Source organism: Helianthus annuus, chromosome 16 (assembly GCF_002127325.2).
Source record: "Helianthus annuus cultivar XRQ/B chromosome 16, HanXRQr2.0-SUNRISE, whole genome shotgun sequence".
In the NCBI taxonomy this organism is placed as follows: domain Eukaryota; kingdom Viridiplantae; phylum Streptophyta; class Magnoliopsida; order Asterales; family Asteraceae; genus Helianthus; species Helianthus annuus.
In genome coordinates, this window is record NC_035448.2 from 143,531,532 (window position 1) to 143,545,895 (window position 14,364).

General features: G+C 40.3%; 1 non-coding gene across 1 annotated transcript; it reads right to left on the minus strand.

Moving 5' to 3' along the window:
• Positions 1-14,069: 14,069 nt before the first annotated feature.
• On the minus strand, positions 14,070-14,172 carry LOC118488640. The gene has a single exon (XR_004885184.1). It is a non-coding gene; the product is annotated as a U6 spliceosomal RNA (small nuclear RNA).
• Between the last annotated feature and the right edge of the window lie 192 nt (positions 14,173-14,364).

The window sequence follows — 14,364 nt, forward strand, 5'->3', positions numbered from 1 at the left end:
GCTTATATTTTAAATTTTAAAGTAGCTTATAGCTTATTTTATATTATTTGATAAACTCTTTTTAAGTGTTTGGATTAGCTTATAACTTATTTTATATCATTTGCCTTTACACAAAGAAGCTTCTTCAAATAAGCTAAAAAACCATCATCAAATAAGCTTCTTTAAATTAGCTTATATAAGCCAATAAACATAAGCTTAAAAAGCTAAACCAAACACCAAAGTAAGTTTATTTTGTAAAAAAAGCTATAAGCTTTGTTAAAAAAGCTAGGCCAAACACCCCCTAAGTGGTAGGTCTGAACTATTAAATGATGAACCAGTTTAACAATCAGTATAATACTTAATCATTTAGAGGTAAGTGTTTGATCAATTCAAATTAGAGGTTATAACCATTCAGACTCAGTATAATGTCTAACCATTCAGAGGTAAATATCTGAATCATTCAAACATCTGCTTGCGAAACAAACAGTCTGAACCATTAAGTATTGAACCAGCAAGATCTCATTAAGAGGTAAACAAACAACCCCTAAAACTGGTCTGGTTTTATTTATTTATTATACAACTTTATTTATTTATTTGAAATTTTGGATTTTAATGGTCTCGCCTTTAGCATATCAGCAGACAACGGAAATTTGGATTTTAATAGTCTCGCCTTTAGCATAGCAGCAGACAACAATCTTAACCAAGAACATAAGAAAATATATTGTGATAGTCCCCATTTTTAGCTTATTTTGTCTCAACGATCCCATGTTAACTAAAAGTTAACTCAGTTAGTTTCTGTTGACGCTAACTGCCACATAAGCAGTCCACGTCATCAAAACTTTACAACATAAAGAGTTTACATTATCAAAACTTTGACTTATTTGCCACATAAGTGGTAGAGGTAAGGTTGTCTACATCTGACCCTCCTCATACCCTACCTAAGCTGTGCTATTGATGGGATTTACTGAGTATGATGATGATGATAGGTACATAGAAAAGTTATAACATGCAAATGCCCCCAAGCTAAATTCAAAACCTAAGCTTCTAAGGCAAGACTCTTAACACCAAATAGTATCACCCTTCTAAAAGTCTTTAACCTTAATTCTACGTTTCCACAAATTCTTATCCTGAGTGTCACACCCCAACCGATGGCGGAATCATCGGGGCGCGGCACTAGGCGAATCAGATTGCTCAAGAGAATCCATAACAACTATATTGCGATAATATTTATTACATTTGTCATCCCATACTAACAAACAATACAATCACATAAGTTGTCACAGATTTCTTGTTCTCTCGAACAATTCAAATCCGACAACCTATAATTTAGATGAGTTTCTAGACTTCCTAGCTTGATTTGATGTAAACTTCGGCTAAACCTGCAACATACGTTAAAACTTTGTCAATACAAAAGTATTGGCGAGTATACAGGTTTGATATGCGATAGTGTGATAGATTGAAAGTGCTGCGAATTTCCACATGCATAAACGTAATACACAACATATATACTCACAAAACTGATACTACCAGCTAAGTCCTCGATGCTCGACTCTTGATGGCATAACTAGACCCCGTCGGGCGAAATAGTACTATACTAGTCTTGGTGGGACGTCACGAGTATAAGTCCTAGCATACATGTACTAGCATCACGTATATCTATGCAAACAGTTATTCGCAAGTGAAAAATAATCCAATTAAATCATTCGTTTGATAAGTTTGGTTTTTATGGAACGTATGTTACACCCAAAATTCGATAAAAGGGGTCAAGTATACTCACAGCGCGTTTTCGGTTAGGTTTGCGGAACCGGTGCCGGAGAATATCCTGATTTCAGATAATTTACGTGAGTGATAGATTACTATGCGTGAAACGGCATCGATTTGCGTGAAATCGGGCGAAATTGGGTCAAAATTGGACGAAATGCTGAAATTGGGCTGGCCCAGTCGAACAGGCCACTCGATCGAATGGGCCTGTTCGATCGAATGGGCCTGTTCGATCGAATGGGCCTGTTCGATCGATTGGGCCTGTTCGATCGAATGGGCCTGTTCGATCGATTGGGCCTGTTCGATCGACCAGCTGTTCGATTGGCCATCCTGTTCGGCTGTTTTCGATGATTTTTCGAGCGTTTTTCGGCGTTTTGGGTCGAGACGTTACAATGAGGAGTTAAGCAACTGAAACCCCGTCAATTCCAACCTGTTTCATCGGCCGGGAATCACCCCGTTCGTCGGAACTGGTCGTTTTTGTCGGTTTTTCAGTGTTTAACTCGAAATCGATCATTTTATCACTAGAAATGTGTAGGAGATTGGTCTAAATTCTGGTTCTACCCTTTTTACGTATAGATCTGATGTAAAAACCTTGATTTTACTTAGGAAATGCCCTAGATCTAAGTTGTTCTTGATGATATGAGGTCAACACCTTGAAGTTCATAAGAACTTGTGATGAAATCAGTCAGAACATCTCAGATCCATGACTATCTTGATAGGAAAACACTGATTTGGTTGAGATTCATGAAAAATCGTATGTAAATCATCCGAATCTGAGTTGTTCTTCATGGGATGACATCACCTTTGAAGAACTTTATGGTGACATCACCTTAGAACAGCCCAAATCCGTTGATTTCACGGTTGGAATTCAGATTTTGAAAGATAGAAAGATGAAGGATTGCATTTGGATCAAGAAAGTACAAGATTCGGGTTGAAAACTTACAAGAATCGGAAGAAATCGAGAGATTTGAGGGCTGGAACGTCTTGGTCGGTTAGGAGCAGCAACACAAGTGTTTGGGAGTGAATGGAGGGGTATTTATAGGCAAGGAAGGAGAAAAGGAGGAAAAACAGCAGTTGGTTCGGCTGGCCCGTTCGATCGGCTGGCCCAGTCGATCGGCTGGCCTAGTCGATCGGCTGGCCCAGTCGATCGGCTGGCCCAGTCGATCGGTTGGCCCAGTCGATCGGCTGGCCCAGTCGATCGGTTGGCCCAGTCGATCGGCTGGCCCAGTCGATCGGCTGGCCCAGTCGATCGGACTGGCCCATCCGATCGGACTGGCCTATCTGATTGGGCCGGTCTGACCAATTGGGCTAGTCTGATCGAATTGGTCCGTTCGGAAGCCGTTTGATCCCGTTTTTGGTGCGATTTCGACGGTTTGAGCCATATTTTCATATATTTATATAATTATTAAATTATTTATTATTATTAATCACAAAAGGGCCGTATATACGTATTTATGTATCCAATTCTCAGTGCGGTGATCGAGTTACGCGTGCCTTCGAGTGCGTTCTTCGATGTGATGTGCCACAATGATTATCGGGGCACCACTTACTCATTTTGCCATCATCGTCATGACGGTTAGAGTCATAGTACTCACCCGATAACCCTCGTTAGCGTTGATTACTCACATTTTGACACCTCACGCTTATCGAGAAGGGTAGTTTAGGCCCATATTCGACATCATCGTGAGTGTTATGCAAAATAGGTTTGTAAATAGCGATAGAATATGCGTAGTTATTCGATTGTACTTCGATTTAGCGATATAATTGATATAGTTACATTATGATCCGAATCTCCGGTGCTAGGCGTAACGAGTGTATCGAGTAGTAACAACGCACGAAGGTGCGGGTTGTTACAGTATCCCCTCCTTTAGGAAATTTCGTCCCGAAATTAATCCAATAGTAGGGTCGTAAGAGTTGATGCGATTGAGAGTAGAGATTATTAGCGTCTAGATAACGAGCGATCGATTACGATTTGGCAAGTGAAAATAGAGAGAGCATACGATTCGATTACTTAGAAGTGTTAACACATACAAAAAGCAATTTTTATAGCGTTTTAAACTTACCAATACTCGATTAATTTCCGAAGTTAATTAAGAAAAATCTCCTCATGGCGCGGTGTCGACCGTTTTGATGTCCACACCAGCGCTATGTGGAGGGTTTTGTTATTTGATAACAGGTTTTGGGTTTTACATTTTAAAAGAATCAGGTGGCAAAATAAGTTTTAAGAAAACTTTCCTACAACGTGGGTTCGAGCGGAACTCGACTGCTGAACCCTCGTTCTTGGGAAGATTCCTGTCGGTCATTGCAAAGGTTTTTTAAGAAAAGAATTGGACTTATGAAATTTTCATTGGGCACGGAGCCAAACTGATTCAATGTTTTCTCCATGTTGTAAGGAATTTCATTTGTCCAACGGTTTTAGTAAAAATTTTATAAAAATAGGTTTTCCTTAATACTATGGAAAAATAACTTGCATCGGGCCCCACGTGGCACCTTCCCACAAAAGTTCGTTAATATGGTTAAAACACTTATATATAGGAAGTACCAGCGGCGTATCCACCATGCTTTACCCATATTAACTCTGTTTCATGAGGCAGTGTCATGCGTGCCGATAAGACACAGATAGAATCTCGATTCCCTTGATCCTAGCGATGAGGTGCTAGACCGAGTTTTGAATATAAATAAGTCGGATGCAAACCAAGCGTAGGCAGCGGGTGCGAGTAGTCCGGTCGCACAACGCTGATATGGTATGCTTGGTTGGGCAACGAATGACACGATTTTGATTCGGGTAAATGAGATTTCGATTTGATTCCACACGAAGTTCGCATGGCACGTTTCCACAAGACTTGCTAATATGACAAACACCATGTTTCCATATTAGTTTTATCTTGTGAAGCAATGTCATGCACCCTAACATTACACCACCTGCGATGACTTCCAAGTAACATTCGAGCATCGATAAACAATAGATTCCGACAGATTGATAAGCGTCGATTGTTGCGTTGCGAGTGATAGACGATTGATTGAACTGATTACACCACGAACAGTACTAAGGCTAGCCCACACGGCCTTTTTCCACAAAGTCAACTAATATGGTCAAAACATCACCATGTTTCAACCTTGTTAGTTTCGTCTCGTGAAGCGAGGTCTTGTGCGCTAACATGACACGTAGAATGCGTGCATTGTTAAGTAATAGCGAACCATGATAAGAGTATCGAGTTGGTGGATTAGGTGCGAGGCGCGTTAAGAGTGGAAGGCGGCGAGTGATTCTCGATACTCGTCTAGCGAATCCACAATAGACGATCCACACCAGCTGATAGAAGTTCACACAATTGACAACAACTAGCGTTAGAGATTTCTAGACAAACACATGATGCGATTGCGATTTCGAGCCACTTATCGAATGATTTGATTGCGAGATTGATCCGGCAAAACTGCGATTAAGTTGCGTTCTAGACTTTCCGACCAGTCTCGCGTTGCTCCAATTGCTCTTCGGGGTGAACTTACCTAAGTTCATCGATGTGGCAATTTGTGTACGCGGACTTACGAGAAGCCTCGCAGTGATGCGGTTTAGTTTTGTTACGCCTTGTGATTGATAGTAGAGTGTCAAATTAACCATAATAGTACAATAGGTCTAATAACGTCCAACTCCACATGGCACTTTCTTCACGAAGTTTCGGTAGTATGGTAAAGTGTACCCCCGCGTCACCCCTACTACTTATGCCCCGTGCTTTGGTGTCACACTTTGTTGACACGACCAAGACCCTTGACCGTGCTCTTAAACGTTATGGCACTTTCTTCACGAAGTTTCGGTAGTATGGTAAAGCGTACCCCCGCGTCACCCCTACTACTTATGCCCCGTGCTTTGGTGTCACACGTTGTTGACACGACCAAGACCCTTGACCGCGCTTTTAAACGTTATGGCACCATTAGAACTTCACTACGATCTCCGTGCACTGACCAAGGTAATCCCGTGTGCACCCGTGATTAGTTGTCCCTTGCACGTATACCGTAGCTCATTCTAAGAGTGTTATAGGGATAAAATACATAATATAGTACATAGTGCTAGCGTTTAGATAGTGCTCGGTTGTAAGAGAAATAGAATCCACACACGATGATATATGAAATAAGTTCCAGAAATGATAGCGATAAGTCGGATTATTACAACAACATTAGGATCAAAATAACGTTGTTGTGGATACTTGCGGAGACGGCGGTTGCTGATGACTTCCTTCCAGGTTACGGTCTTGTATGGCACTGCGACGTATAATGCCCATACCAGTTGCAATTTGCGCAATAGCGACATTTTGCTTCTAGCGGGTGATGATACGTGCATGTGAAACACAGGGGATGAGATCCATTGTAAGCTCGCTTTGACTGAACTGGAACTGATCGGAGAGGTTCGGGTTGCGGCAATCCAGTTGTTGAAGAGTCTGGGCTCACGGTCTTTCGTTTGCGGCTCGGTTGGGCTTCTTGAGTTGATGCAGTGTCGTCTTCGGATTCGCCTGATGATTTGACGGAGACATTGTCGGAGCAATCCTTAGAAGAATCCTCCGAGGAGCTGTCAGATGAACCATCGACCGATTCTCCAGAGGAATCGTCGGATGAGTGGATGATGATTGCTTGATGAGCTCGTGTGACAGGCTTCTTGGTGAAGGATCCGTTTACGACTCGTTTGCTGTTGAGCTCTGCGGCTAGACGGTAGGCTTCTTCGATGGTAGTAGGTTTTGCAGCTTCGACAAAATCACCCACACACTCTGGTAAGCCACGAATATACTTCGCGATAGCTTTCTTCGGAGTGTCGACTTGACTTGGGCAGATTATGCTGAGCTGTTTGAACCTTGCTGTATAGCTCGCATTGTCACCTTCGGTTTGCTTGATTTCCCAAAATTCGTTCTCTAGTTTCTGGACTTCGTGAGGAGGACAATATTCTTCCTTCATGATTTCCTTCAGCTCACCCCATGAGAGGGCGTAAGCTGCGGAGATCCCACGTTTGTTGCGTTCGGCGGTCCACCAATCGAGTGCTCGGGATTGGAATACTCCGGTGGCGCAAGTAGTTTGAAGGTCCTCGGGGCACCCACTCTGACGAAGGGTAACCTCGATGGCATCGAACCACTGGAGTAATTGAGAAACATCTCCTTCACCCGTGAAAGGCATCGGATCACAGGCTTTGAAGTGTTTGTAGAGGAATGCAGATTCCGTCTTGACGTCTTCCGGGGCTCGAGAGTGGCTTTGAGAGTGCACTTGCGCGACAATTTGAGGAATGAGCTTGACCACTTCCTTGGTCACAATTGAGGCAATCCTCTTATCGGCGCGTCGTTGGGCTCTTCTCCTAGCTACTCGTCTCGAGATTGAGTTGTTGGAAGGCATCTAGACAGAAGGATTCGGAATGAGATTCGATCATAATGATTTCTGAACTTTTGATGCGATTTGATTTGATCAAAACTTGTCATAGAATTTAATTAAACACATAGGAGCCACATAGGAAAATTCTAGATTCCTAAACTTTCACATAATTGATTCGTTTTGTATTTAATACATATATAGATATAGTTATAGGTTATACATAGATATTGGTTCAGAATTTGTGAGGACGCGATGAGAGAAATAGCGTAAGCGAATTCGAGTACTTAGACGTTGGTTTTGTTGTGATCATTCAGTCTTTGTTTTAGATTGCGATGGCTGTGCAGGTTGTGCGCTTTGTAAATCGAGGTTCGTAAATTCGATAAATCGAGAAATCGGTAAATCGTAAAGCTTAAATTTGAAAACTCATAGACGTAAACCATACACGTAAAATTTAGATGGAATGCCTTGGGTGTTTAGGCGTTGACTACCCAAGTAACCCGACTATAACCAACAGGTTCGGGCATACGCGTTGACCTAGAGGACTCACGCTTCCACTGGGATGCAGCTCCTAACATTCGTCTCTCTAGTCTTCGCACAGCCTGAGTCGTTGTTATGGTCGTGTCCTTGGTGAGAGCTTTTGTAAACCATTTTATAGAGTGGAACAGTTGATTAAGGTATGGGTTTCACCCCTGGTTTAACAACTTCGTTCCCATTTGTGGTTGTGCTCATCGAACAAATCCGAGAGTTCCACCAGAATTTCGAAATGGAGACCTTTTGTCGAGATGTGGATGTCACTCCTAGCTCAACGAAGAGTTCTCGTGCTAGAAAAATACGCTGAGTGAGTGATCCTATCGAGAGTTATTGGTTTTCACACCTGGTCTCGACTAGATCACTCGGTTTTGTTACACGAGTAGTTTTGAAAACATGTGTATTGTGTCGGCCTTAGGGAAGGCTAAGTAATATTCTAGCCTTAGGAAAGGCTCTTTGTGTGAAGCTATAGTATGCGGTGTTCACACAATAGCTGTAACTTTCAAAAAAAATTCGATCGAGAGTAGCAAGTTGGCCCAAACAAACCCTAACGAGTTCGTAAGAGTCGGCCTGTGGGTACTTAGACTATAGACTAGGTCAATTTTCTAAGACATCGACCCGGACTAGGTCGAGTCTCAAACTTTGCCTAATTCCCTATAGTTATGGCTCTGATACCAATCTGTCACACCCCAACCGATGGCGGAATCATCGGGGCGCGGCACTAGGCGAATCAGATTGCTCAAGAGAATCCATAACAACTATATTGCGATAATATTTATTACATTTGTCATCCCATACTAACAAACAATACAATCACATAAGTTGTCACAGATTTCTTGTTCTCTCGAACAATTCAAATCCGACAACCTATAATTTAGATGAGTTTCTAGACTTCCTAGCTTGATTTGATGTAAACTTCGGCTAAACCTGCAACATACGTTAAAACTTTGTCAATACAAAAGTATTGGCGAGTATACAGGTTTGATATGCGATAGTGTGATAGATTGAAAGTGCTGCGAATTTCCACATGCATAAACGTAATACACAACATATATACTCACAAAACTGATACTACCAGCTAAGTCCTCGATGCTCGACTCTTGATGGCATAACTAGACCCCGTCGGGCGAAATAGTACTATACTAGTCTTGGTGGGACGTCACGAGTATAAGTCCTAGCATACATGTACTAGCATCACGTATATCTATGCAAACAGTTATTCGCAAGTGAAAAATAATCCAATTAAATCATTCGTTTGATAAGTTTGGTTTTTATGGAACGTATGTTACACCCAAAATTCGATAAAAGGGGTCAAGTATACTCACAGCGCGTTTTCGGTTAGGTTTGCGGAACCGGTGCCGGAGAATATCCTGATTTCAGATAATTTACGTGAGTGATAGATTACTATGCGTGAAACGGCATCGATTTGCGTGAAATCGGGCGAAATTGGGTCAAAATTGGACGAAATGCTGAAATTGGGCTGGCCCAGTCGAACAGGCCACTCGATCGAATGGGCCTGTTCGATCGAATGGGCCTGTTCGATCGAATGGGCCTGTTCGATCGATTGGGCCTGTTCGATCGAATGGGCCTGTTCGATCGATTGGGCCTGTTCGATCGACCAGCTGTTCGATTGGCCATCCTGTTCGGCTGTTTTCGATGATTTTTCGAGCGTTTTTCGGCGTTTTGGGTCGAGACGTTACAATGAGGAGTTAAGCAACTGAAACCCCGTCAATTCCAACCTGTTTCATCGGCCGGGAATCACCCCGTTCGTCGGAACTGGTCGTTTTTGTCGGTTTTTCAGTGTTTAACTCGAAATCGATCATTTTATCACTAGAAATGTGTAGGAGATTGGTCTAAATTCTGGTTCTACCCTTTTTACGTATAGATCTGATGTAAAAACCTTGATTTTACTTAGGAAATGCCCTAGATCTAAGTTGTTCTTGATGATATGAGGTCAACACCTTGAAGTTCATAAGAACTTGTGATGAAATCAGTCAGAACATCTCAGATCCATGACTATCTTGATAGGAAAACACTGATTTGGTTGAGATTCATGAAAAATCGTATGTAAATCATCCGAATCTGAGTTGTTCTTCATGGGATGACATCACCTTTGAAGAACTTTATGGTGACATCACCTTAGAACAGCCCAAATCCGTTGATTTCACGGTTGGAATTCAGATTTTGAAAGATAGAAAGATGAAGGATTGCATTTGGATCAAGAAAGTACAAGATTCGGGTTGAAAACTTACAAGAATCGGAAGAAATCGAGAGATTTGAGGGCTGGAACGTCTTGGTCGGTTAGGAGCAGCAACACAAGTGTTTGGGAGTGAATGGAGGGGTATTTATAGGCAAGGAAGGAGAAAAGGAGGAAAAACAGCAGTTGGTTCGGCTGGCCCGTTCGATCGGCTGGCCCAGTCGATCGGCTGGCCTAGTCGATCGGCTGGCCCAGTCGATCGGCTGGCCCAGTCGATCGGTTGGCCCAGTCGATCGGCTGGCCCAGTCGATCGGTTGGCCCAGTCGATCGGCTGGCCCAGTCGATCGGCTGGCCCAGTCGATCGGACTGGCCCATCCGATCGGACTGGCCTATCTGATTGGGCCGGTCTGACCAATTGGGCTAGTCTGATCGAATTGGTCCGTTCGGAAGCCGTTTGATCCCGTTTTTGGTGCGATTTCGACGGTTTGAGCCATATTTTCATATATTTATATAATTATTAAATTATTTATTATTATTAATCACAAAAGGGCCGTATATACGTATTTATGTATCCAATTCTCAGTGCGGTGATCGAGTTACGCGTGCCTTCGAGTGCGTTCTTCGATGTGATGTGCCACAATGATTATCGGGGCACCACTTACTCATTTTGCCATCATCGTCATGACGGTTAGAGTCATAGTACTCACCCGATAACCCTCGTTAGCGTTGATTACTCACATTTTGACACCTCACGCTTATCGAGAAGGGTAGTTTAGGCCCATATTCGACATCATCGTGAGTGTTATGCAAAATAGGTTTGTAAATAGCGATAGAATATGCGTAGTTATTCGATTGTACTTCGATTTAGCGATATAATTGATATAGTTACATTATGATCCGAATCTCCGGTGCTAGGCGTAACGAGTGTATCGAGTAGTAACAACGCACGAAGGTGCGGGTTGTTACACTGAGTCATCAACTTTAAAAGGTACAAGTCTAGCAAATCATGTCTAATCTACTCCTCTTAGGTACCTCGACCTGCCTCTACCCCTCCTCACCTCTACAATGAAAGTTTCCACGGTCCTAAATGTTGTTGTCGTATGTTCTCTTCCTGACATTCCTAAACCATCTCAACATTCCCATCCCTCATCTTATCTAATATATGAGTCACTCCTAATCTTGTCCTAAAACTTCATTTCTTATCTTCTACAACCTGGTGTGCCCACACATCCGCCTTAACATCCTCATATCTGCTACCTTCAACTTATGTGCTTGTGTCTTCTTGATGGCCAACAATTTGTTTTGTATAACATAACATGTCTAATTGCAACCCTATAAAATTTCCTATTTACTTTAGTTGGAAACGTCTTGTCGCACAATACCCTTAATGGTTGCTCTCCACCTACACTATCCAAGTTGGATGGAGTGTGCTATGTCATTATCTATGTGTCAATCTCTTTGTACAAACGATCCTAAATACTTGAACTTAGGTGCTTGCGAGACCTTTTGTCCCTCATTGGTGATCTTAGTGTCCTCGTCATCGTTTGCACCACGGAAATCACAGTAAAGATAGACAGTCTTAGAGCAACTAACCATTAAACCTTTGCCCTATAAAGTTGCTCGTCATTTCTCCAGCCTCGCATCCAGGCTCTGTCTACTCTCCACCACTAAGACAATATCACCCACAAAAAAAACATGCACCATGGAATTGTCTTCTAAATCGACTTTGACAACTCAATATCCTAGACAACCGCGAAAAGAAACGAACTTAATGTAGATCCTTGGTGGAGTCCTATCTCCACATCAGAGATATCCGTATCATCTATAAGCGCATTGACACAAGTTTAATCTCTAACTATACAAATCCCTAACTATATATGTATGTATACTTCTGAGAAACCCCTCCCCCTCCAAACCATCCCAAACCCGTCTAAAACCTGCATAGTTAGGCCTGTAAATGAATCGAACAAACACGAACATAGGCATGTTCGTGTTCGTTCATTTAACTTTAACCAAACACGAAAATACAATCGAACAAATTTTTTTGTTCGTGTTCGTTCATTAAGAAATTGGGCATGTTCGCGTTCATTTATGTTCGTTCGTTTAAAGCCTAAACGAACAGTTCACGAACATAAACGAACATAAACAAAAAAAATAACTGGACATATTTGAATAAACATAAACAAACATAAATTAACATGATTGAACAAACATAAACGAACACAAATTAACGTAATTGAACAAGTATAAACAAAGAGAATTTAACATTAGTGAGTACAAACAAACAAGTCTATTATATTACAGTTCATCCGAAAACACATCTTAATTAGGGTTCACAGATACTAAAAGTAAGTAGTGTTTTTTTTTATTTAAATATTAAGTAAGTGATTAGTTACAATCTAAGAAAAAAATTAACATTTCATTTTTTTCATTACTAGAAAACTCAATTACTAATTAGTTATATATATATAAGTAGTTAGAAAACCTAATATTTATATAAATATAACTATTTATGTAATTACTAAAATTTAAATGAACATAAACAAACGTTCTCGAACATAAACGAACGTTCACGAACATAAATGAACGAACACAAGGTGTGTTTATGTTCGTTCATTTAATTATTTAATTAAACGAACATTTTTTTGTTTGTGTTCGTTCGTTTATTAAATAAACGAACATAAACGAACTTCCCGCTGAACAAGTTCACAAACAGTTCATGAACGTTCGATTCGTTTACAGGCCTACGCATAGTCCTTTATCTGAATACTCGTCACATTACATGTTGGAAATGTTTCAGATTTCAGACTTTCCATTGGATTTGAGTATTTTTATTCATCATAATCATTTAGCTAACTTATAATAAAAGACTCCAAATAATGCCACATGGCATTTTCTTCTGCAACCTCATAAATTTTATTTATATTTGTTTAATAAATTTCTTTTAATATTAATATTAATTAATGACTAATATATAAATACCACTTATTTTTATCCTTATCTTTATCTAAAATTAATAAATAACTTCAATTTTACAATTTAGACCCTTTGTTTTTTTACTTTTAACCAAAAGTTTTTCATCTTTTACAATTTAATGCCAACTCTTTTTTATTTCAATTTTGATCCACCATACTTTTCATCTTTCCCAAGTTTTTCGTTTCGTTCTAAATTTTGTGAGTTAACGCACCGCAACGTGCGTGTGGGGTTCAACATTTTTCGTATATTTTTTCCCGTTTGACTGCCCCGTCGCATCACATCTATTTTCTGCATTTGACAAGTTCGTCCAACACGCGGGTCCTGGATGGACTTAGTTATTTTTTCTATGTTTTACGTTTCAGTTTAATTTCTCAGCAACGAGCGCGCGTGATTTAAAGATTTTACGTCTGTTTTTCGCTCGACGTTATTTTTTCCCGTTTTTATTTATTTTGTTTTTACGAGCTTTTCCGGTGTTGGTGGTCGCTGACAATGGTATAGTATTGCTACTACTTAACGCAGTCTTATGAAAACCGCTGCAAAGCAGGGGCTTAATACCAGTAAAGTATTAAAGTCGTTCTAGTTATTAAAATATTTAGAAGTAATGATCATCTATTCAACGCACCATGGAGATCAAGCAACTAAAAAGTGACAACAAAAACAAAAGAGACAAGGTTATAACTTATACGTTCGTAATTACCCTTTAACAATGTTTAGTTTTGGCCCATAATATAAATCAATTAATTTTAGGACAAATTGTATTATGTTTAGGTCCCTAGAGTGTTTTCGTTTTTTCCCTTTGATATTCTATAAACATAAGATATGTTAGATGTATTTAAGCATTATAAAAATAACTCTTTCTAGATACCATATTCATGTTCGGTCAAATAGTTCATGACGTATATCTCGTTTGTTAGCTTGTATAAATTAACTTGCTAATAACTTTAGTTCAAGCAGAAAAAACTAGCTTACTCACATAAAAATTCAAATTGATTTATCTCAAGTGACTTGCACGTTGGCTCAAATAAATTAGTTAATTTCCTTAGTTTAGATCGGTGTACCTTAAGATTTTTTTTTACCTTTTTGTGCAAAATCAACAGAGTTAAGAAAAACGAGTCAACTCATTGAGCGATGAGCTGAGTTAAATACGAGCTCAGTGAAAATATTGAATCGAGCTAACTCTGCTTTTATATAGGCTCGAGCCTAAACTTATATTTTGACGATCGATGGCTCGTTCAACAACCCTGACACGAGGAGGGAAAACATAAATGTAATTCATTATCTGAATAATGTTATCCATCGTTTCTTGATTTGTGTATGTCATATTTGCGCAGGGACCATGCTAATCTTCCATGTATGGTTCCAATATTATCAGAGGTCCCCGAAGGAGCAACTTCATTCAACGCCTAGATTACAAAATAATTAATTTCAAACACATACACTTTTACGGGTCAAGTTATTCTACAAAGGTTTCTAATTGTAAGAAGTGTAAGAAGGATTTATAGAGTGACAAGTGTCCAATAACCTAAAACTAAACCCACTACATCACCACCAAAAACCTAAACACCCACCCCCACCCCACC